The sequence below is a fragment of the Sylvia atricapilla genome, chromosome 3 (genome assembly GCF_009819655.1).
Source record: "Sylvia atricapilla isolate bSylAtr1 chromosome 3, bSylAtr1.pri, whole genome shotgun sequence".
Classification (NCBI taxonomy): domain Eukaryota; kingdom Metazoa; phylum Chordata; class Aves; order Passeriformes; family Sylviidae; genus Sylvia; species Sylvia atricapilla.
In genome coordinates, this window is record NC_089142.1 from 38,289,398 (window position 1) to 38,315,190 (window position 25,793).

General features: G+C 35.9%; 1 long non-coding RNA gene across 1 annotated transcript; it reads right to left on the reverse strand.

Moving 5' to 3' along the window:
• Positions 1 to 19,510: 19,510 nt before the first annotated feature.
• On the reverse strand, positions 19,511 to 24,862 carry LOC136358399 (uncharacterized). The gene is made up of 3 exons (XR_010743082.1): positions 24,634 to 24,862; positions 23,745 to 23,847; positions 19,511 to 19,695 (listed from the first exon to the last, which is right to left on the reverse strand). It is a non-coding gene; the product is annotated as an uncharacterized lncRNA (long non-coding RNA).
• Positions 24,863 to 25,793: the final 931 nt, after the last annotated feature.

Sequence of the window (25,793 nt, forward strand, 5' to 3'; positions counted from 1 at the left end):
AGGAGCCCTAAAGGTACTATATTGAAAGCCTATAACGCATTTCAGTTTTATGTACTTAATGTTTCTTCTTGGTCTGCTCTGATGTGGAAAAAAGGAAGCACCAACTTACTCATTTTGAGTGGTTTAAGACTGTGATTCTATTTCTAAAGGTACAATTTTATTGTTTTATTTGCAGTACAGGACAAATGGGTTCAGTGAGAGTAAAGTAACAAACAGCCATTTAAACCCAGTGCTCAAGAAACATGGTTCTGTCTCATTAGTTATGGATGTCACGTTGCTTGTTTTCTGGATCTTTGCATGTTTTACCCCAGCAACAGATATGAAAACAAAAGAAAGAGATTTAAAAAAGCAAATAGATGAATCATAACGGGGGAAATAATACAGAAAACTGGAACTAACAAACAAAGTTTGCTTCATACTGAATTTGTGCCATTTTAAGTTTCAGTTTTTTAAACCATAGTTTTGGTCTCTTCAAAGGAGTGAAATACTTTATCTTCTTGACAGAACAAATTGAGTGGAAAATTACATAAACCCCTCAGCAGATGTTCTTTCCCACATTGTTTGGGAATTTATCCCTGTTACACAGTTCTTCTAGGGCCCATGCCAAGCTGAATGGGGACATTAGCAAACTTGAAGATATGTTTAGGTGAGCATTATGCAAATATTCTCTTATCTCCTTATTATTTTTTGGTGCCAGTCAACTTCACCATGGTATTTTATTTTTCTATCGAGAATATCTCTGTGTAGGTGCTAGACATATTATATCTCCATTGCAAATCCAATAAATGAGAACCTGGGTTTTTTCACTGAAGCAAAAGCCAAAGTCCAGACCTCTATAAATTCAGTTTGCTATAATAAATGGGTCTTGGAGTCAAAATTGTCAGGCAACAAACAACAGGAAAAAATAACCCAGTTCCAGTTCCTACTGCCTGCAACATATCTATAGCTGCATAGCATACTAATTTCTGCAAATCAGATGGTATCTTCAAAATTATAATGCACACCAGCAAGTTAAGCATCTGTATAAGAGTAAGATTTGTCATCCATCATTCAGTGAACAGCATAAGGCAACTTACTGTCATCTAGTGCCAAGTGACATCCATCTAGATTGTCTGCCTGTCCATCTGACTCTCAACTTTTCTACAATCTTTTAATCCAATCCTATTTTTAAATTATCATCCCTATCTTTTTGATGTTCTACTACAGCATGCATAAAGTTTGTGAATGAATACAATGACATTATACCTAATGCACAAAGAAAATCTTTTTAATAAATATTCATTATCTCTGTTTATTTTTTAGCAAATACAGTGAATTTCACCAATGGAAGTCCCAGTAGAATAGCAAGAAAGATTTACAGTCCAAGCTGAGGAAGATACATCTGCAGCTGAGAAGTGCATTAAGAGATGCATAGGAATCTGGGGATAAATCAACAAATCCATGTTCTGGGGTGCATTCACAAAGAAATTAAAGACTACCTACAGAGAAAAATGTCTCTGCTGTTTTCCCTGTATTTCCTGACTCCTAAAAATACATTGAGAATTGGGACAGTGGAAAAAAGAGACTGAAGAATGAGATGAACAGTAGTGGAAGTTTTCTCCACTGGGATTAATTAATTAGTCTTCCTTGGCCTAGGAAGAATGGCATGAAGCAGATTCATTGGATCTGAGAATTAGACAGAGCCTGATGTTTTTAAATAGAAGCAGCAATTTACACAAGAGAATACTCAGGAGAAACGTGAATTCCTTTTGTAACAAATAAATGCTGTTTGTGATGTTTCCAGTAACATCAAGAGATGATTTTGGAAATGAAACATTGCTGCAGTGACTTCAGTGTGAATTCAAGTGACTCTTGAATGTTGGAACATTATCATGGTGAGGTGAGTTTGCCAGCAACCTTGGTAAAAACCCAGTAACACCACTATATGAGAAGGACATTTTCAACGGTATCAGGATGAATCTAGGGAACAAGAAATAAATTTATATTTAATTAAATAAGAATTAAATAAGTAAGAATAGTTATAATGATCTTAAACTGCTATTATTAGAGAGAAAAACAGAAGAAAAATACTATGTTAAAAAGGATAGAGAAACTAATATATAAATCATTATATTCAAAAATCTCAGACCTTACTAGTAGTTATTGCTCTAAGTTCTTCCAGAATAAATGTATGGATCCTTATTCTTTGCTAGAGCCTAACTGCAGGAAGCTGTGCTAATACACCTCTGTTTTTCACACAATGATTGAAGTGGTAATCCATCAGTGGATCTAATGCAGGAGTTTTCCCATACCCCTTCCTCCATCATCAGCCTATGCAGACCAGAGTCTTTTCTGCTGCTGTGACTCAGCCAAGAAGTCCTGGAGAAACATTTCTGGAGGCTGATGATACAACCCCTGAACAGTCACAGATCTGGTTAAAGTGGTTAATGTGAATGTAGTAAAACCATTTATAGTAGTCATATACTCAAAGGCATATCTCACTGCTGATCTGGAGGTCCCTCTGCCTTAAGACCAAGAGGGTCAAAAATAATAAGGAGGAAATGGTAAGAGTTTGCCCCAATCTTCCTGTCCATAAGGCTGAAGAAGCCAAAAAATTAATTTGAAAACCTATGGTAGAGTTTTGCTAGCATCTCACATGCAACTTAATTAACAGAATGCAACAAGTTGACTGATAAAATTAGAAGATGCAGCTCTCTTTTTATTAGCAGAAGTTAATTAGTAAGTCCTCTATTTATGGCCCTTGTACTGGGACAAATAAAAGCTCCAGATTTTCAAAAATGTCCTAAGTTCAAAAGTCACAGGCATATATATGTAAAAGGATTTACAATACTTCTTCACTTCCTGGAAAAGTGAAAAAAACCCCCAAAAAACTAGGTAACCAAAAAAACTAGGTTGCTAAATCCTTTCCTATTTGCACACTTAACTTGGATCCAGAAAAGCACTTGTGCTGAGTACTGCTCCTTTAGCTTTCCTAATATAGCTATAGTTTTTCTTCCTCACTCCAAGCTGAGGCGCTAATTCAGTTTGATACTAAGGTCAGCATAAAACATGTGGAAAAGCTTCTTGGGAGAGAATGGAGAACATGCCAAGAGATGTCTGCTGTATTGGGTAGAAGATGCCACAGGAACAGTAAATCATACATCCTGGTATGTTAAGGCTGCAGAAGGTAGCAGGATTGTTTAAACAGCTTTCATTATTCTGAGCTATTTCTGTAAACTTCCCAATGACTGTTAAATACAATGGTCATTGATGATTTTCTAATCCTTGGACCTGTGATCTAGGCTAGACAGTAGGCCATATGCACATGCTCGTGTAGTCTTTGTCTGGACCACTGAGAGAATCCACTGAAATGTATGGATTCTCCTTTTAAAGGTTATTATTCAAAAATGACAGATACCACTTTTGCAGTCTAGGTATGGAAGCAAATTTCAACACTAAAATAATTTTATGGACTTAATTTAGAGCATTTTACTACATTGCATGACATCCAGGTCTGTAAGGAGAATTGATATGTTTCTATCCTATGCTATTGTGTTTTTAAGTATGGATATGGAAAGAACAAGATAAACTGCAAGAATGTTATGGAAAAAAGTAATGTTGGACTTTGGCCTGGAGCCTTCATCCTTGTTGTTACACAAAATTTTTGTTGGCAAAGCTAACAAAAAATTAAAAAGTCTGAGCCCAGACTGCACTAAATAAAATGTGTACAGGTGAATTTTGACTAATTATAGAGGTAATGAAGTAAAAGTAAAGAAATAAAAAAATTACCTGTATTCTATATATTGGATACTCAAACAGTACAACTTCCTTTTTTCCTCCCTCCCTACTTCCCTACCTCCCTTATTTACATTAAAATAGATCTTAGTCTAGCCAAAGGAACCATTGATTGTAGTGTGAAAATACTCACAGTGGACAAGGTTTTCAATCATACGTCCTCTTTAAAATACATTTAGATGTCTTAGAAACCTAAACCTAGGAAAGACAAAATTCTCTGAAAATGTGCTCCAGGTCATATAGGTGTGTTTTGAGAATTTTATATTCAACTCAATGTATGTTCTCGATCTGTCTGTAATAAACACTTAAATTTTTGGCCTGCTTTAATATTCAACATCCCTGATGTTAGAAGATTATATGCAAACAATGTTAATAGCATCATTTCTCTTCATATTTCCAACACACCCTGTTAATAAATCAGGTTTAAATAACTCCCAGTCCTGTAAAATAAGACAACATTTGTGATGCTTCGAGTTGTATTTTTTGATATTTATTATAAAAAGCTCGTGGCATGCAACATCGATGAGTTTTGGTCTATAAAAAGAAACAAAAATTCTATCCCTTATAATGTGGAACAAATTAATATTTCAATAACTTTAATATGGGTTGATAGACATAGGAACTCAAAATCAGTAGTATGCTGATATGCTCCAATTGATGCATATCCATAAATGACTTTCGTTTTACCTACTATGAATACTACTTGAACCCTCTAGTTTATCTGCTTCTTTACGGAAGCATCCTTAAATCATCCCATGACAGCTAATTGTTTGAACTCCCTCTAGACCCCTCTGTAATAAAAAGCAGTATCATCCTGTGGGACATTTGTTTTATCAGCAGCCCTTTAGCTAACACTCAGGATGAAATCCTCCACTGACTCTCTATTGCAATCATAAGACTTTTTCCAGGCACTGATAGAGGAATAGAAACATTTCTGATCAGCACAATGCCTCATTGTCCAGGAGCCCTACAGCTACAACAACATGCACAGTTCTGGAGCCCATGCTCAGGCCAGTAACAGCCACTTAGTTTAATCCCTCATCCGATAACCACGTCTTTAAGTATCACAGTCCTCTGTACCTAAACAATAACCTTGGATAGTTTCTCCGAAACCTTCAAAGAGGAACATGCTTTTATAATCTGTATTCAGCTGTGGGAGTGGGAATTCCAGACTTGTGAACCTGTAGTGAACCATTAACACCTTTGCTGGTCTTCAGCAAAGCATTTAACTTTCTGTCTTGGAAAGTTGCTTTTGGGAGACATTTTTTTCAGAAGCCGATCAGCTCATTGTAGAAAGAGTAACCTTTATTTGTCAATTTTATGTCAATTGACTTTGATGGTTGGGCTGCTGGAATGATAACTGCAACTCTGTTGCTGTGTTCTGCACAGTAACCTCTTTGACCACTACTGCTAGATCAAAAATTTTGCATTACAAGACTGCTGCTGCAGCTCTTTTGGGGTGATAGTAGGATATGCAGAATAGATATTGGTGGTGAATGTCCGAGATAGCCAAGCTGTGTAGTGGATAGCACTGTATATTAGCTCTTTCAGGACACAGTTCACGATATCCTGAAGTAGGTGTCTGAAACAGGGAAGATAAATTACACCTCCGTTGAGTCTGCAGGGAGTCCAGGCTGATTAGTTTAAATGTTGATGTCTCTATTGCAGCTTCACAGAGATAGCAGAGAAGAGTCACACAAAAGGAATGCCTGTACAGGAGTGGTTATGCCATCTCTAATGTAATCCAAACATGTAGAATTATCTTCTGTTAATACAGTTTTATCTGCATCATAGATGTTAGCATAGCCATTTTACCTGGAAACGGTATTTTTATACTCCATTTGTTATAACTACCCTGATAAAAATTCAGTGATTTTTGGCCTGGTTTCTATTGAGACATAATCAAAATGGATATTTTTAAAATAAAAAGCAACACCTATTTCTAGTTTCAAAATCAGCATATTCCTAGGGTCTGGTCTGGTGGAAATAAAACTCTATTAGTCTGCCAAAAAAAGAACATGTTTCATAGAAGAAGAACGTATAGAATTGCCAAGAAGAGACAAAAAAATTAAAAGGGAAAGAAAAAAAAAGGAAATTTAAAAGAAAAGGGAAAGAAAAAAGAAAATAAGAGGAAAAAAGAGGAATGGAAAAAGTAAAGGAGAGGAAAAATGAAAGGAAAATAAAAATTAAAGGAAAGAAAAGGAAAAAGGAAAGGACGCGAAAGGCAGAAAATTAAATCAGTGAATAGCCATCTATCAGCTATGTCATTCTAGGATTTAGTTAGTTGATATGCACTCATATTGTCCACAAATAATTAGGAGTGTTATTTTGCTCAAAAACTGTACTTTGGTTGTTATTAACCCTGTTTCCACCATTTTATAACATTCTGTATCTCCTATCTTCAGGGGATGAACCCAAGCTAAGGATATGAGATATCATTTATATTTCATTGGGTGAGTACATTTGTTCTACACTTTGGGAGCATGCAGAGTTAGAAAAGCAGCTTTATATTTTCCTATACCTGAATGTTTCAAAACCAGCTACGGAGGCCTGGCTTTTATGTTGGGCTGGAAAACTAGGTGGATTAATTTCCTGTGAAATAGGAAAACATACCATTTCAGTTTTGCTAGTAATGTCATGGAAACTGCTGTATAGAACCTGATCAGTTGTTCCTCTGACCTAAGAAGAGCCTGAACTGTGAGTAATACCACTTTTCTTCAAAGTTCAAATAAAGCCTCAGTGAGGTCCTATTTAAATATCTGCCTGATGAATGGCCCCCTTTTCCTCCTCTTTAAGATTCTGTTTACTAAATATTTCAATGTTTTCCAAAAGAGTTGCTGGAGTTGTGTTTTAACTCTCTTCATTATAGAGCTATATGTTTTTTTTGTCTATACACACATCTAAATTCTTTTAGGGATTCAACAATAGCAATGAATTCCATATGATCCTTTTAATCCAAAATACACATTTTACCCATTCTGGCTTTTCTTCCTTACCATCTCACTGATTGCCATTTGTTCTTTTATTCTGAGCAAAGGGAGGTAGAATTTTATGAAATGTCTATTAGTATGCCGTTAAACAACACCAAAACCTTCTTTGTTCCAACTCTATTTATACTGCATAATAGTACATAATTTGCTCTTCTTACAGTCTCTATACACTCTCAATTTTATCAGACCCAGAAGAGAACTCTCAATAAGTGTTATCAGTTTGGAAGAGATTTATATTAAGTTCATGGAATCTGAAGGAATAAATGAGTTATCTTTTTTTTTTTTTTTTTCCTCCTATTCTGAGTATCTTTGGTAAGAGATAGGTAGAAATTTGAAGTGAAAAGAAAACTAATATAGGACAGATAACACGACTGTGGTTATCCTTTCTGTTCTAAATGTCATATTCTGCTCTTCCTTTTTGAAGGAGGTGATGGGGAGAATGGAAGTCTTGTTTTATCCAGGAAGTCAGCAGAGAACAATCTTTTAGGAGCAGAAATAGCAAGGAATATGCCATTCTAGATATAATGACAAAGCATCAGCATGCTCTCCTTTTCCTTTACACACATAGCTGTGAGGAGGAGCCAGGAATCCTTCAGTTCAGTTCAGAGTTTAACCTGCCTGATCACACCCATACACACACAAAGAATACCATGAGTTGGAAGGGACCCACTTGCCTGGCTCTTAAGTGACTGGCCTGTACAGAGATTGAACCCACAACCTTGGTGATATAAGCACTGAGCTTAGCTCAGGGTCAGCCTAGAACTATGTGTCTGGATGTCTGGATGGATTGTCAGACTTCCCATTTTTTTTTCTTCTACCAAAAAAAAAAAAAAAAAAAAAAAAAGAAAAAAAAAAGAAAAAAAAAAAATTGAAAAATTGGCCTGGAGGGGGGGAAGGAAGGGAAATTGTGAAAATAATGATAATAGACAGTATCATTTGAACATCTCAGAAACAGAAAGTTTCAATGTAGGCAAAATGCAGGCAAATTCCACATACTAAACTGCACCAGGAAACAGTCATGTCATGTTTGGTGAGGGATGTCGGAATGTTGACCTTGGAATGTACCCCTATGGGCCTTCACATAGAGATGTGCTAATGCTGCTGCACTCAGTCAGCACCACGCTCCTCACTGTGGCTGCAGTACTTGTGCTTGAGCTCAGTGGGTGGAACGAAGTACTAGTCAAGGCTTATCATGGTTGTGACAGTATTATTTTTGGACCCTGAGCACAACCAAGTTGCACTTGTAAAGTGTGTTATTTCGGTATCTTCAGCTTTCTTAAACAATGTTTAAAGCTAACCTAAGAGAAAACAGTGTTTTCTCTAGATCTTTGTGACAGTGGACTGTGGGAATTATTGAATTATAATCCTCAGGGGCCTAGTATAACCTCTAGTGCCTACAGCCTTAAACATGTGATTAAAAGGTTGCACTTTACTGAAGAGGTTTCAGTCTTCAAATGAGTCCATTGTTAAAGAGAGTACAGTGACTTCAGCTGTACTTTCCATAAGCCCTTACATAAATAGGTCATTAATTAGAAATTAAATATTTTGAAGCAGTTGGAAGTTGAATAGGAGACTACTTAATGTAATGAAATAACTGAATTTAGATTTCTACACAAGTAATTTTTTTTATTTTTCCTAATCCTTTCAGAAACTTTGGTATTACAGAACTTATAATTTTCACCATAAAACCTTCTCAGAGAAAAATTCTTAATCAAGATTTTCTGGCTATATTTTATTCTATAGGGTCTGTATACCTTGCTTTGCTTTAGGCTTCACTAAAATGATTCAACTTTCATAAAACCCTTCTGAGAAAAGGAATTTAATTTAAAAAAAAAAAGAAAAAAAATCCAAATGTCTCAAACCCCAGGACTATGAGAACAGTGATAAGCCTAGCAGTGAATATTACTCTGTCAATGTGCTTCTCTAAGTCCACGATAATGATCCCTGACAGTACAGCTGTGCCCTGTAGTTGGGGCAAAACCAAGGGCTGAAAGGGCTGTGATGGCAGAAATCTCTAATGCTCCTAGCGCACCTATGCTTACACCAGCAGCACAACTTGTGGATGCTTGTTAGTATTTGTAAAGAGCTCATTTGGCTGATACAGATGCATCCACAGAGAAGCTCTTTGGCAGTGTAATACTGAGGTGAAACATCGTTGCTGTAGATGTAAAATCAGATTGTATGAACCCAGTTCAAATGAAAAAAAAAAAAGAAATCTTTAGGAGAAAGGGCTATGCTACTAAATCACTGAGGAGCTTGGCAATGGTGATCATGGAGCCCACACAAAAGACTGGGATCCAGAGAGAGCAAATAAAAAAGCATTTCCCCCCACAGAGGCTGTGTATCCTAAAGAGGTGGAGCTGAAGCAGTGAGTGAAACCTGATAAACTCTTCTTTGGTAGATGGTTTGTGACCTCATTGTGATTTACATAGCTGGTTTTAGCAAAATGGAGCTAGCAGCTTGAAACTGAACCCTACAGGGGTGGGGTTCAACCCAAGCTGCTTTGGAAAGCTCAGTTTCAATATTTGCTGGGTCACAGTGCTTTCTCATTGGGTCATGGGTTATTCCAGTGCAGAAGGACCAAAAAAATCTTCTGTCCTGAATTATCCTCACTCTGAACAGTCCTACCTTGAAGCAGGCCAGTGGAGTAGCAGATGAATCACAGTGAGGCACAGTCTCATGATAAAATCTGAGAAAACATTTCTAACTTCAGTAACTAGTCCTGTAAATATTTCTGGGAATTTTAGACAATTCAAGCCAGTGGCGAGGGAAGTTTGCTGTTGGACTTAATATCACGTACACTATGCATTTAGTCACGTGTGTAAAGCTACCTGATGCCAGTTAGAAATGTTTTGATAATGTTCATTTCGGGGCCTTGGGAGCCATAGTATCCCATCCTCTGTTTACGGAAGCAGCTGTGGTGGTGTGTCCACTTCCCTTCCCTGCAGGAAGTGGAGCTTCATCTACTCTTGAAGTGGCTGACAATAAATGTCTCAAAACTACCCCTATTTCTCCACCACATATTTTCTGGGTTTTTGCCATGTCATGCAGACATGGAGCTACTCATATTTCAAAAGGGTGCTGGAAGTCACACATTGTTCACAGGGTTTGCTGAGAAATAATAGCAGCAGAACTGTTGCCATTGCATGTAGCTGCTATATCTGAGAAACAGCTGCACCTTCTGATTCCCTGATTCTCATTTTCTGGGCAAACAGACAGACGGGGTACTGGAAAGCAAGGGGGACTTTCAGATGGGGGGAAGCAAGACTAAACAGCAGCAACTAAGCTGTAGGTCCCATGTCTTTCATTCAGTAGCATGGAATGAGTAAAGTGAAGTTCTTTTGTGGGGAGGGGATGGTGACTTTTGTGAATGTTGCAGGTTCCAAAAGTATTCATCAAGTATATGTTTTCTCATGAAGAAGTTAAAAAAAGATACCTTGATTTCTAACCTTCCTGATATTGACTCATTTAGTAGTGGTCAGATGTTAATTTCCTTGTTTTCCTTTACCATGACTGATCAGAGGGTGAACTACCCATTTGTTTTTTCTCACTGCAATTGTTTTACTCAGGAGCAGTATAAACACCTAAGTGAGAATGTCATGACTGAAGGAGAATTAAGCACACTAATCTGCTCTCCATGCCAGCCATTAATATACTATATACCCTGTCTCCACTTCACTTTCATATTCATTACTTCTTTAATGAAAAAAAAAGGATATTTTAATGGTCAAAAAATTCTAAATGATTAATGGCACATCAGTTAATGACATTTTGAAAGTATTTCAGGCTGGAAATATGACACTACAATCATTAAAAATCAGATTCAATTTCCAAAGGTTCTAATCTTAAACTTTATACTGCTGGCAGAAACATAAAATGATATCCCGTAAGCGCATGTGCTTCTGTGAGATGGAAAAGCTCAGGAGTTTTGCGAGCACTGCCAGAAAATAATGTGTTCTCGGAAATTCTGGAAGTTGAACAGGAAGATAACTGATGAGGATATGACAAGGCAAATGAACAAATTGTTCGGTATAGAGGAATGCTTAATACAGAGAGATCTTTTTCTCTGAGACATTGTTTGGGGTCCAAGAGTAGCATAATGGCTCCAAATGGATAAAAACAACAGTAAATCCCATTCTCATGCATTATGCATAAGCTTTCGCTATTGGAGTTTACACCACCATCTGGTGTTTAATTATTCCCGCTTTACACCACACGGTGGTGTGAATCTAATGAAATGAATATGTACATTATAATAATTTGGTGCATAGATTCTGGTTTGCTAATTATTAGGTGCCAGGCATCCTTTTCTAAAACTGAAAGTTTAAATTCATTCTAAAACCTATCTGTTTCAGTAGGCTTTCACTGGCAAATACAACAATTACTTTTTCCATTCTCAAAAGATCCATTATTTCTATATGGCTGGTTGAGTTTCTCTAACATCTGTACAACATAAATTAATTATACAGTAGTGTCAGAATTTGTGTTATCATACATTGTTAGTATTGTTAGAAAGGACCTTGTCTGTTTGTAGTTTTAAAAAGAAATATATATATATATATATACACACACACACTTTGGTATTGAAGGCCTCTCTTGTTGACAGTGGCTGTCACTATCTACATGAAGTTTTGCTATGTATCCAAGTTATTTTTTTCCACATTATCACCTGTATACCATTAGATTTCAATCTGTCATCAGTGTATCTGAAACCAATATCCTGTGTTATTAGTTAGGATGGTAGTTCCTACCTGGCAATATGCCCTGCTGTGAAGAGTGAGACTCCTCAGCAAGTGCAGGGTTCCCACTGCTCACAGAAAGGATGCTGAAAAATGACTGGGTCACCCACAGACAAATAATTATGTCGACATATTTTTCTGTTAACAAATGTTTTCATGAACTGAGATACAATGTAAGGAGAGTCAACAGGATTTTCTGCAATAATCACTAAGAAAACATAGAAGGCTTTAGCAGTGTGCTCAGTCATGTCACTTCCTACCAGATGATGGTTATTAGGTACAGTAATGCTGTTAAGGGACATTCAGATAACCAGTGCATCCAGCAGTGCTACAATTTGCAAATTTAATTTACTCTTCTATGTATTGATATATTTTTTAGCTCAGTGATTTGTGAACTTGTGAGCAAATTCACAAGGGCTAGTTAAGCTATATAGCACTAAAAACATGTCTAAAAGCTGCAAAAGTTCATATTTGCAGAGGTATTTGAGAAAAGAAAACCAAGTAGAATGGCAAGAGACTCTGAGAGCCTGGAACAAAAGTATTTTGATGTGGTGGTTTGGTGTTTTCTCCCACCTTTGAAAATTTTCTTATTATTTTACCTATGCTTTTCCTTGGTCTGTATCTCAACAATATTAAAAAATAAAGATAAAAAGAAGAATTAGAAACCATACTGCTCAGATAATTTTCAATGAAGACTAAAACCTCAGTTTCATATTATCTTGACAATTCAAATCATTCTTTCTTCTTTTCTTCCTCCTGTTCATGAAAACTTTGATAACACACATTAACTTGAAATCAATGCTTGTTATAAAATGAAGAAAATATCACAGTTCAGAAGAACATTTTTTACTCTTCTGCAAGAAACAAAAAAAGCCTTTTTAAACTTTTCATTCATTATTATGTGTGTTTTAAACAACAGCCTTTTGAAATTAATATGTAGATTTAAATGGCATAGAGAAAACTATAGTTTATAGCAGACATTGCAGAAAGTATATGTATTATAAGAGCAAAAAATTTCTCTTGATATTAATATATTTATCCATAACATCTTTCACTCTACCAACTTTCAAATTTTTATAAATACAAATGACGTATAACTTCTAAATTCAGTAATATCACCAAATCTGAATGCTTACAAAATATACTAGTTGCAGTATCAACAGCTAAGCAAATACTCTGTCATTTTCATTTGTTGTAAAAAAAAGGAAAAATACCATTATATTTACCATTTTTCAAATATCCATATTTGAATATCACAAAAGCTAAACAAATTCAGATAGGACATTTCTCTGTAGTCCCAGTGGGTATAGAAAGTGATATTCATAAAAATAATTCATACTATATTTTCTGATACAGGCTCTCATTTTTCGTGTATGTAAAATGGTGATAGAATTTGAATGGAATAATGATTGTCTTGGAAACAAGTTTCTCTTTTTTTTTCAAGAGAAAACCAAATAAGAAGCTATCAAAAACTCAAACAACATTCAGCAGTTGCTTTTGACACAGAGTATGTTGTTTCCCTACTGCTTCTGTTTCCAGGAGCTATTCTGTATTCAATGGTCCTGGAGAAAGGGGGAATGTTGTGACATCTGTATCAGCCCAGTGGGCCACCAGAGGACCTCAAAAAGTTCAGGTCATATTTCTAGTTCTTGAAGAAATTAGGGAAAGGAGTCCATGGGGTTAAACTTAGTATTATCTCATCAGCATTATCTCATCAGCATTCAGTACCACTGCTATGCCATGAAGGAGAAAAAATAACAGAGAAACATGAGAAGAGGAATAGATAAAAGGCAAGCACTGAGAAGAAAAACATGTTGTTTCTTAATTGAGCTGGAGGAGGGGAAAACATTGCTTGCAGCTCTCTTTTGATGAGAAACTTTCTTGTGCCCATGACTATGTAGGTTTAAAATATAATGGTGTCTCTAATATACAGTCACATTGCAATTCTTATGTGGTAAATCAGTGGTGAAAAATCAGGAAGAAAACAAGAAGAAGAAATGACAAAATATGTAAAAATACATAATTCCACAATGTGAATATTTGTAGGAAGTACAAGGTTAATTTATCTGACTGAAGACATCATCGTTACCCCTTTGAAGCTGTGCATATTTACATCAGCTGAGATTTTCTCTCCCTTCTTCTTTCTCCCAATATCTCAGTCCTTTTCTCCTCACTGTATCCCAAAGTGTCTCTTCTGGTGTTTGTAGTTCCATACTGTAGTTTATATTGTACACAAAATGGCAAGCAGGGAAGACCTCACAAACTTATGAGTGTATTATGTGAGTGTATTGATGTGAAGTCATTGTGTCATATCTGACTTTTTTTCTGAGCCATCTAAACTGCACATATTTTTGATTTTACAATTTTCTGGTGGGTTTTTTTTTTTTTTTTCCTTTTTACTTTTCAGACAACAGCATCCCTTCCTATTTTCTGGGCTGGACTAGAATTAAACTCACCAAAATGAATTGTGAAATGGAATTTTCAATGCATTCTATCTTCAGACTCAGAATAAATAGGGCAAGAAGAGCCACTGGAATGGCATTTTGGCTCACAGGTGACAGGGAAAGGTAAAGAAGCTGAAAAAAATAAACAAACCACACCCTACAAACAAAACAGTAAACAAAATATCCTTGAACTTGGGATAAAGGTTGGGCTTGGGGCAGAGGCTTGATAGTGCTCTTATCGCAACTAATCCTAATGCAACGTTTTCTAATTATAGAATAAGCGTTCCCTCTCGGATGGAGCTGCCTGTCAGCCCACTCTATGGCAGAAGTGGCCATATGGGCTGCTCTGCAGACGGCTGGGCAGTGGCATGTGTACAGCTGTGCAGGACGAGCACCCAGGTGTTTCAGCCTGCCTGTGATAGGCAGCCAGCAGGCGCTTCTGCAAGGGTGGGGAGGAAACTCAGTCAGGGTGAAAGAAACCAGCAAGATGGGATTTGACAGGAAATAGCAATAATAATAAATAACATTAATGGCTAAAAATAAAGCTCTCTTTTTGGTTTTCTTTTTTTCTGGGTCAGATCAGAGTTTTCCATAAGGAACAAAGTCGGATCTCCTTTAAGATTTGCTGAGACTGTAAAGAAGAAATATGAATATAACACAAGTGTAGGTATCCATGAGGTTTCTCAAAATCATTTTAAAATAACAAAAACGATGGAACTGCTTTGCTGCCACATGAAATAAATGAGCATACCTGAAACAGACAGATAGCACTAATTTCTATCCCCAGATTTTCTCAGCTCCCAGTTCTGGATCCTCTGCTACCTGATTCCAGCAGCTAATACCGATTTCCAGTCCTATGCTAAATATACTACTTAGACCATTGGGAATGCAAAGTCACCTTACTGACTGCATCCAAGTCTCTTTGACTTGTGCTGATGAGGCTGCTGTAGAAATCTGAGCCCCTTTCTGTCACTGCTGAATCTGGAAAAGATACATTTTATGCTACCGTCAGCTGAATCCTGCACACAGCTGCATCCAGATTCAGATATAACCATATACACAAATAACAGTGCTGTGAAGCTGTGAGCACAAAGGAAATACAGATTGAAAAAGCTATTACAAAGTGCCAGAGAGTGTTTTGTGCTCTACAAAAATACTTATTACTAAGTATTTGCACTGGTTACAAAGCTTTAGAAATGCTTTAAAGGGTGCTTTTAACCAATGCATGAATATGATGAGGAGCACTTGTAAATATTTTTTGATTATCAGTCAGTACATGCAGGCTGTTATTTTGCTTTGGGCTGAAAAACTTGGAAGAATACTTTGAGAAAAATATATTTAAAAAACACAGCAAAAATTAGCATTATATATAACATATGCAGTTTTCTTAAATGTAAAATAATACATTAATGAAAACCGATGTTTACTTCTTTTACTTTTAAATGTTACCTTACACTATGTACACTGTTGACCTTGTTATACATTAAAAAACAAAAACAAAAACAAAGACAAAAAACAAACAAACAAACAAAAAACCAGAAAAGAAAATTAAGAATATCAGCCTAAGAATCTTTGAACTTTTAACAACTGTGGACTCCCCACTTCCTACAATAATCATCCTGAGCTTGACAAACTTTTAAGTGATTTAGCACAATGACCAGTGTGTCAGTGGTCTGTACCAGTGGGAGTCTGGACTGAAGAATGAAGTAGAAGTGAATTAAACACACTTGAGTTTTGATCATTAGCTTTTAGCAAGTCAGAAAACATTCATCCTCTTAATCTTGACAAGACTTGAGTGCTATAGAAAGTCAAATGTAGGACTTACCTGAGAGTGACCAAATAAAAAATAAACTTCTCCTTGGAATTCTCTTCCCCTTCCATTGAGACTTAGAAATGAGAAAAGTTGCCTTCTGGATATGCCTCTTGCTCTCCAATGATTACAAAAGGACACCTGGCAGATTTCTTAGACTAAGCTAGCTCTTACATAGCTGCACTAAGAGGGGTGAATTCCATCTGTAGGGTGAGATTTTTGAAAGTGCTTACATGACTTCTGTGTTTGCTTTTCACTGGCTCTCTGGAAATCTATGTTTCTCACTTACATTTGGAGTTCATTTGAATTCCAATAAAATGAATAGAAAAGCACCTTACCAAGATCCAAGTATGCTGATTATGTCCTTAAATTTCAGTGCTTTTATAAGGCATAATGTACAATTTTCTTGCCCTTTTCTTGGTTAGCTCATACTTGGGAAAGCAATGCAGAAGATGTATGCATCCACATGGAAATACTGATTTTGAAAGTAGAACAGAACAAGAAACATAGTAGAACCTTTGATAAACTGCTCATGGAAAGAGAAAATAACCCCAATAATTTTGCATTGCCACACACACACAAAAAATTTCCTCTGTAACTAGGGATCAATGATTGTTTTATAGTTCAAGTAATTAAAGTAGTTCTTGTATGTACACTAGCAAAAGAAAACTGGTAGCTGAACTCAGTCATACCCATCATCTCTATTTGATTATTAAATATAATTTGCCTAAAAAATAGGATGCAATATTGTGTTCTATTAATTATATTCCTGAGACAAGGGGTTACTGTCCAGATGAAGCATTGATGAACACTACGAGGATTTCACATTTGAGTGGTGATGACCACCTTTCTCCATAGCACTACTGGGTTTCACAACCTTCCAACTCATGACTTACTACAGGAGCCAATGTTAAAACCCTTGAGAACCTAAATTCCCATTAGTTAAGTTCTCCTAGCCACTTAATCCTGACATGCACAGTAGTTTAATTCTGTTAGCATTAAAGAGTGAGGTGCCAAGATCCTGCTTAAATCTCAGCTTGATTAATAATAAAACAAGTATTTCCGGAACAGTTTTACCTGGATATATCCACAGTGTAGCCAGGCTGTAAGAAAGGCAAAGCTGCTCTAACATTAAAGGGGCAATTCAGTGGTTGGTGAGATGTGAGGGAGCTAAATTTTGAATTTTCTTCTGACTGAACCCAAGCTGCCTGAGGGTACTACTGATAAGGTGTTCCAGGATGGGAGTTTCTCAGCCTCTTCTGTCTCATTTACCAGGAAATAATTGAATAACAGAGGAGCCAGAGGTAGAGCAGAACTATTTGCCAGCCTGCCAGTTAGAGCGCTCACCTGGAATGTGGGATCACCCCCTTCTCAAAGGAATATAAATGATCCAGAAAGAGTGAAACAGCTTCATCATGTAGAAATGTAAGTGTTCCCCTCTCTTTATGGTGGTTTCCGTTTTTACTGCTTTAGTAAAGAGGGAAGGGAAAGGGAAAGTAGAGAGAGGGAACTATATATTCCTTGGTATATTGCAAGTTCTTTAGGTGAGGTAAAAAAAGCAGAGGAGGGGAAAAAAAACCCCATCTATATCAAAGACATCAATCTTAATGCAAATGCTTACTAACCACTCCGTTTTGGCTTTTTGTCCTCTTTTAGGTGCCCTGATTACTTTGGACATATGAAACTTATACATCTTCATCTACTGTATAGAATTTGGAGTTATTTAACTTGTTAAGTAGTCATGTGACTGAAGACTAGCACACAAATTTCTGCTACAAGCCTATCCCAATTTTCTTTTCTAAATCTCGTGAGACAGAACACAAAATGGTATCAAGAAATATGTTCCCAAGGGACCATTCACCAAGATTTTTTATGCAACTCAGTGTAAGCGTCTTCATAACTGGATATAAAAATAAGTTTTTTATTTTATTTTTTTAATAATTATACCATACAAAATTACTTCTCTATTGTATCTGCTTTTACTTTCATAATTTTCAGACTGAGACTCTGACCTTGCAAATGTCTAATTTTGACCATGTGAGTAGTGGCTTGCAGTTCAACAAGGGCAACCAGAAGTGACCAGAGACATCTGACCCCAATTTAAACCTTAATCCCATGAAGATTTTTGAATATGAAATCAATATGATTATTCGCACAGCTAAACGTAGGAATGTGAACCCTTTACAAGGTTGGGACCTACTAGAATAAACTCTTTTAATTTCATTTAGTGCAGGAATTCCCTGTTTCTGACAATTTTGTTTTCTTCTTGTAACCTTGCATATTATTGTTTTGATGTTTGGGAAAGATGATTATCTCAGGGGTTTCAGGAGGACCAAAGGTGTTTGGGTGAGTTTTCCATTATCTGTCACTAATATCCTGTAAGAAAACAGAATTTTCAGTTACAGTTCTGCAAACTGTAACTATCTGCTAATATTGTAATGCATTCACTCACATCATTGAACCTTCACAGAATTCAGGCTTCTAATGGAGAACAGTCTCCGGCTAGGTTGTGTTGTGAAGTATTATCTCCATATGTATCATTAATTTTCTTTTCATAGTATTAGGCCTCATTAATCCATTCCTAGTTGCCTTGTATTTAAAAATAGAAGTTATTAAAGTGGATTACTCTTAACTGTGTAGTAAATAAATTATATAGGTTATTTGCTCTTAAATTTATATCATAAAAGTGTATTAATATTCGCCTGTATGTGGACGCAAGTAAACAATTTTATATTTTTCTTAATAAAATACAAAATTATGTTAAAAAAAATTCTGTTGTTTCTATAGTGAATAAAGCTTATTTACAGGACTTGCATTAATACACAAGAAACAGGCAACATGAAAACTTAATTTAAAAATCCATTCTTAGTGTGCACCTTTTTGTAGATTTTTTGAAAATCCAAGTCTAGGAACTCAAGGTGAGATATACTCTGCCTTAAACCCATCATAGTCCCTAAACGAAATCCATTACTCTTATACTTTTTTGAAATAGTCTAATTCCTAAGGCATTTAAATACAGTATTTTCATTCTTAGATTAAAGCCCCCTGGGTCCTTAATTTTAATTGCCCAGATATATGAATTGCATTCACACTAGGCAGTCCAAATAGACACCTGTAACTCTGTCAAAGTCTTTAGAGAAGCTTGACAAATATGAACTATAAGAATATATTTAGCATCCTCTGGTATGCTGTTTTTTGATTGGGATTTAATTTTTTTTTTTTTTCCATAAAGAGTTGATATAGATAGAGTGGTAGAATCCTGTTCTAGGTCCTAAGCTACTCAACAAGAGGGGACAGAACACTTACATGCTGTTAAAGTGCCCAAACTCTCAGCTTTGTGGACTTTTGCAACATTCAGCTTATTTACAATCAAACAGTTAAAAAGCCACAGGGCAAGAGCAAAGGAAGACTGGTATTTATCTGGTAAGAAAAGAACTAAATGAAAATGAAATAATTTTCCCTACCCTGTGACTGGTGTCCTGCTTCATCTTTTAAGGCTGTCCCTTACTGCTAACTTTCAGTATAAAGGGCCAGCACTTTGGCAAAAGCAGCCATGAGCAAGACTGATCCCAAATGGTGAAAGCAATCCACATTTCCCCTTTGTTTCTGCATTCTTAGGAAAAGAGGTGAGGAGAGATAAATTCTAATTTCAGGATTAAATTATGGAAGGAGGCCTCTTTTTATCTGTATGTTGCCAATATAGAATATTAGTAATATGTAGAACATTGCCAACAAAAGCTCTCTCATCTGAAGCAGAATCTGAAATGAGGCATACGGCATATCCTTCTCCAAGCCTCCAGAGACATCACCTCACACCACTGTGGGTGCAGGGAATTCAAGTATCTCTGAAAATTCCCCCTGCAAGAACCAATTCTTCACATTTTTGGAGAAGTCTTTCATCACCTCTTTTAGGCAGCTGGATTCCTCTTCAGTTTATTCTGAAGCATCAACAGAGGGGAACAGCATTTTACATTGCTTTGCTCTACCTTTTTAATTTACCTTATTGGTTTGGCTCAATTTTACTCTCTAGTTAATAGAGATCCTACTGGTTTTTACACAGTCAGTTTTTTTCTTTGAAAATGTTACTAAGTTAACTAATCTTTTTCAGTGCTTGTGGGGGTGGGCGGAGCCCCGGCTGCTCTGCCCTGGAGAGGCCCAAGCTGAGGAGTTAAGAAAGAATTTCGCAACTTCACTTAGAGCCCCTAAGACAAAGACAAACCTTTTAGCTACTGCGACCTGTCTGGAGACCCACAAGCTTCTTCCGGATTTTATGTAGATCTGTTACAATTGATTGGTTTTGTACCCTTTTTCTCCCACCTTGGTGTCCCATAAAAACCCCTGAGTTTCCTCTGGTCGGCAGAGATTCCTCGTCCCTGGATCCCTTTCGCTGGTACCCTTGCAATAAAGTATCACCTGCGGAAATTCCATACGAGACCTTTTTCTCTTTTTCGCTACGGCCAGCTAAAAGAGGGGCTAACTCACAAGGGTATGAGCTGAGAGTATGGAGCTGAAATCACTGAGAGCTGAAATCACTGAGTTGAGAAATCACTGCTTTGCCTGCCAGCTGAGAAGCCCCTCTGCCAGCTGAGGAGCATCTGACCCTCTAAGGAGCTGTTTCTAGCCTCGACCAGCTGGAATAGTGCTCATGAGCTAACTACTTACAGATAGCTAAATGTTTCGTCACACTGTCGCCATGAATTCACAAATTCTAAAACCAGTTTTCTTCTATTGAATAGATTGTTAAATCAGCTCTGTGAGTTATAAATATGTCATGAGTTTACCTATGTCCTGATTTTGGAGGACTGTAATATATTAAGCTAATAAAATGTTTCATTCTCTCCTGCATTGTATCATTTCTTCATGGATTATTTCTGCCATTCTCGAACCCAGAGTCACTTCAAGCAATAACTTCCAAAGAATTGCTTCCTTCTTTCTCCCACACTTTCTTTCAAAATGCACTCTGCCTTAAATATAAGAAAGACTGTAAGTTCAATATCTTGCAGCCCTGCAGGGTTAGAAACAGGAGCTTTATCCCATTAGAAACAGATGGTTCCTACCTTCCCAAAGGGTCATACATACCTCTAACTGGAGTCCCTGGAAAGTTCTGAAAGAGTATGTTGTGACAGATTCTTCACACCTGCAATCATGCCAGTTACTAACCTACCCTATACACCTACCTTTTAAAAATTGAAAGGGGCATACAATAGCACAATGACACTGAATGTAGACAAATAAAAGCCTTTAAATTTTTTAAAAAATATATAAATAAGAATTGAAAATATCCTAACATAACAAAGATTTCCAGCTCCAATTGACATGTGACATCTAATTTAAAGAAAAATTGTATATAGCATGTGTTGCTGATTTTGATTAGGGATTTCCTCTGGCAGAACAACTAAAGGCTGAAATCTGTCATTATGGTTTACATTAACTGGTGATAAATATGCCTCATTGTCAAGTCAGCAAACATTTAGAAACATAGGACTAGGATGAAATTAATTTTTGAAAGGTACTTCAGCTCCTGATATTACAGGTATTTATAACACATAATACTTTTAATAAATGAAACAAATTCCACTTTAAAAATAGGTCAGACTTTTTGGGGTTGTGCTCTTTCTGTAGATAACTCATTCTTATGGCAGAAATCTTATTCACCTTTCTTGCTTATGTCCATGCATGACCTAGCTAATTGTCTTTTGTTTTGTTTAAATCCTGAATCACCATTATCACTTAGAGAGTTTAGCTTTTTTTTTCCTTTTGGTGTTGACACCTTGTATATATTTTCAGTCCTTCTTGACCTTCTTTTCTATGAATAAATTAATAAATACCAAATAACATTTTGTTTCTTTTCGTAAAAAGGTTTTCTCCTGATCTAATGCACCTTTCTCCAACCTATTCCAGTTTCAATACCACTTTTTTTGATTGTATGTGATCAGAATTACATACATTGTTTTTCATGAGATTTCACTTTTGCCCTGTACAATGTCATTGATTCCTGCCCGTCTCCTCTGAAAATACTTCAAATGATACTTTTAGGATCACATTTTCCTTTTTCATGGTCATACTGTCATGATGGTACATAGCTGTCTGTGACATGTAGATTTTCTTCCTCGATCATTTCCAAATAATGAATTTCTGATTTACTGAAAAAAGTTATTATTAATTCTTAAATGCACAGCTGTATATTTCTTACTATTGGATTTCATTCTGCTCCTATTTTTGCAGTACTCAGTGTTGTCCAATTCTTTCTGTATGATATCGCAATTTTGCTAACAAGTTATATACTTCGTTTAACTCAGTATCTTATTTCTTTCAAGGTTATTAAAGGAAATATTAACAAAATCACTCAAGAGACCAATCACTGAGGAACTGCAGTTGCAGCCTCCCTCTACCTGAGAATCCTTATTCTTAACTCCTATTGTCACCCCTCCTTTAGTCCCTTCTCCACTTTATAATTCCCAGATTAATCCTTTTTTTCTCCTCTTCTTAACTAACAATTCCTGTGTGGTATCAGACTGATAAGATCTGTTCTCTTTTCCCATCTAGAAAATCAATCATTCAATGCATTCTATCAGGTTAGACTGGCAATATCTTATTCTTTCTTTCAAAATGTCTTTCAGAAGAAGCCTTGAATATTATTATTTATCAGACTAATGGGTTGTCATTCTGCCCTCCGTTTCACACCTTATCTTCTATTCTCCACTGATATGAAACAACCCAGGAAATAATAATAAAAAAAAGGCTATAAAATCCGGCTGTGAAGTCTCCAATTCTATGTTTCATTTTGCTCCAAATTCTGGAATAAAAAGATTTTGTTCCTCTGCTTGGGATACTTTAAGATCTTTATATTTTGGATCTATCTCAGTTGCAATAATATCCATTATAATGGATATTAAGCTCTATTCACACACTCACCACCTTGTCAGTGTTTTTATGTTCATCATCATCATCATCAGATTCATGAAAAAATAAGGAAAATAATAATTTAAATAGATATCTCCCTACTCTTGTTGTATATTGCCACTGATTCTTCTGTTCTTAATCTGTTTTATTTATGGGATTGAAGGAGTTTCTTATGGCTTGACTCACAAGCGATGTATAGGAAGCATAGAAGTGTTAACCTTCCTAAGTTTCTTCTTTTTTTAAATTTCAGTTTGTACCTGTATATCCTTTTTTTCTGTTTATATTTGATCCGTTTCATTCCTATATTTCTCTATGCCACGTTTTTACCCAGTTATATTTGGAACACTGAAGGTTTGTCTTCCTGCACTTTTGAGTTCCTTATATGATTCAGATGATTTTTCTCCTTTGGTTTAAATAAAATCTGGATCCTCTTTCCATTCAAGTTCCTGAATGCTTTGGAGTAGTTCGTTTCACTCTCTGATTCTTGTATTTTATTAGCAGTTGACCTTTCAAAAATGAGAACCTTAAAAACAAACAGACTCTTCATTTATCATTATTTAAAATGTGAATTGAATAGGAGACAAGAAATAGATAATCACTGGGTTTTTTGGGAATGACAAAACAGTTTCTATTATAACTACTTACGCAAAATTATTGAAACATTCAGAGCTTCATGTTAATTTGGTGACTGGCTGGTGAAGTAGGTACTGCTGTTTTCAGAGAGACAGAGAGGAGTCCACAAATGGAACAATGGTATTTTTAAATAGGAAAAATATCTGGTATGTGGTAAAAGTGGAAGAGTATTTTGACACATCCTGTATTAGTAAATTTTGTAAAACCTTAATTTAAATTCCTCCTTACTCATTCATTTTGTGAAGATATTAACAGGAGAGTGTGCCCATATAAAAGAATTTATAGTATTTTGAAGAACATCATGACATCTTCCTGAAAGTTTCTTTTTTAAATACAGAATGAACCCATCCCTAGTTAACTTGTGAGATTATAATAATTTTAGTCATCTGTCTGCAAATATTGTGCAATTGCTCTAGTCAATGGTAGGAACAAAAAAACCTGAGAGTCTTACCTGAATATTGATTATACAATATCTTTCTTTGTTCTTTCTAGGATTAGCTGGTCTATTGTCCATCAGCAAACAGTCACTTAAGCAAAAGCTAGTGTTACAGATGCTATAAAAAGAGCATCAGCAGAGCAAAAAGATTTAAATCAGCTCAATTCCAACAAAAATTCTTTCATCTTGAAACAATTTAAACTCTACCAAGAGTAAGCAAACAGAAATATTATTTATTTTCACCTTCAACTGTCAGCAGTTGCTTTCATATTCCCTGTCTCCAGATATGAGAAAGATTTCAATATTTTTCCCAGTACAAGACTCTTTTAAGTTGTTAACATGATTTTTTTTTCTTGGTTTACACATTTCTTACTGTATTTACATATTAGTTGTGACACTTTTTTAAACTAGAGGTCCTCCTACAGACAGAACAGGAAAAGCAGATACAGGAGAATCAAGGATGTTCTTTTCGATAAATTTTGTTGATCATACAGAAATATAAAAGCAACCTTAGCAACTAAGTCTGGTTTTATTTCTAAATTAATATCATCAGCCTAATCCTCTGCAGTATAGCTGGAGTCTTTATATATGTTCATACATAGAAACTAAACCATTTACATGTATGTACACCAGGGCATGAACACTTACATATTCTGTAGATTTCTTTCCTTTCAAGTTTAATACACCACTTTTAACAACTAAGAAAAGCCACAGGCATATTGAGGAGTTATCTCACTTGTTTAAGGGAACTAAATTTGAGTTTCTTCAGAAAATGTCAAAAATTGTAGCTGTCAAAAATATTCTTCAAAAGACTTTTTTAATATCCTTAGTAGGCCTTAGCTGCTCCTGCTGTTCAGAGTACAGGATTAGGCTGAACAGAGAGAAGATTAAAGGTTCTTCTTACAAGTAGAATGGCCCAAACACGCTCCTTAGTGCTCACCCATCAGAGGTCCTACCCTCTCAATTGTGCAAGTAGAAGGAAGGGTGGGGCTGCTTCCTATTTAAACTCTTCAGAATAACTCAGATTATTTATATTTAAAACAGATTAGGAAGTGTTCATGGCATCTAGTACCTTTACTGGGCTTTAATACTGTACTCTCCAGCTGAGGAAAAGTAACATCTTGAATTACAGAGCTCTTCAGCGTCTGTTGAGAACCTGAGAAAATAAGATGAAGACAACAAATACACCTGAATTTACAGAGATCCTCATATTTTTGTTGCACTTAAAAGTTGTTTAATTTGATTTACCTGACTGATTCATCTGGCTCCATCTGTTTACCAACAGAGATTGGTTAGTAGGGAAGCCTTATAAATAAGTACAACCTTGATAGCATAAATTACAGTTATGGTGATCCAAGAAGAGTTAGTTGGCTTTCCAGGCACATCATTTAAGAGAAGAGTTACATTTGCATACTCAAGCAAATATTTTCAAGACTAAGAAAAAACGTGTCTTGTTTTCATAGGTTGTTCTGTTGAATATCATCCTTGAGGAAAAGTACAGAAATGATCTGTGGCTGCTGTAACAAATTATGGGGAGACAGCTGTTCCTTTCTCCACCTTGTTTTGTGACAATTTAGTAGTTCATGCTATTTTTTGCTTTCGCTCCTGAAGTACGTTCTGTTTCAGATGTTGTAGTTTCACCATATTACCAAAAAAAGTGATTGGCAGGCAAAAAGCATATTCATCTTTGTTCCATCCTCTCAGCCTTTCACATTTGACATGTTAGGGAATTGGCAATTATCAACAGATGGTGCAAATTAGAATGTCATGATGTTACTTTAAATTTTCTCCAATGGCAGGTTATCTTTCTAATAAATCCAAGGGTTAAGAAAACACAAAGATTATATTTCCCTTCCTTTAACCCATTCACCTTTAGTCTTGAAATAAGTCTAAGAATGAAAGCTAGTAAATCCACATATTTTGCTAACTCGCTGATTTAATTGCTCAAGTAGATATTCCTTAAATTATCCCTTAATCCAAAAGTTTCTCCTTAGTTTGATCCCTTAATCTGGAAGTTGACAGAGGTAAGAACTAATGTCTATTATCATATAGCAAAATTATTAG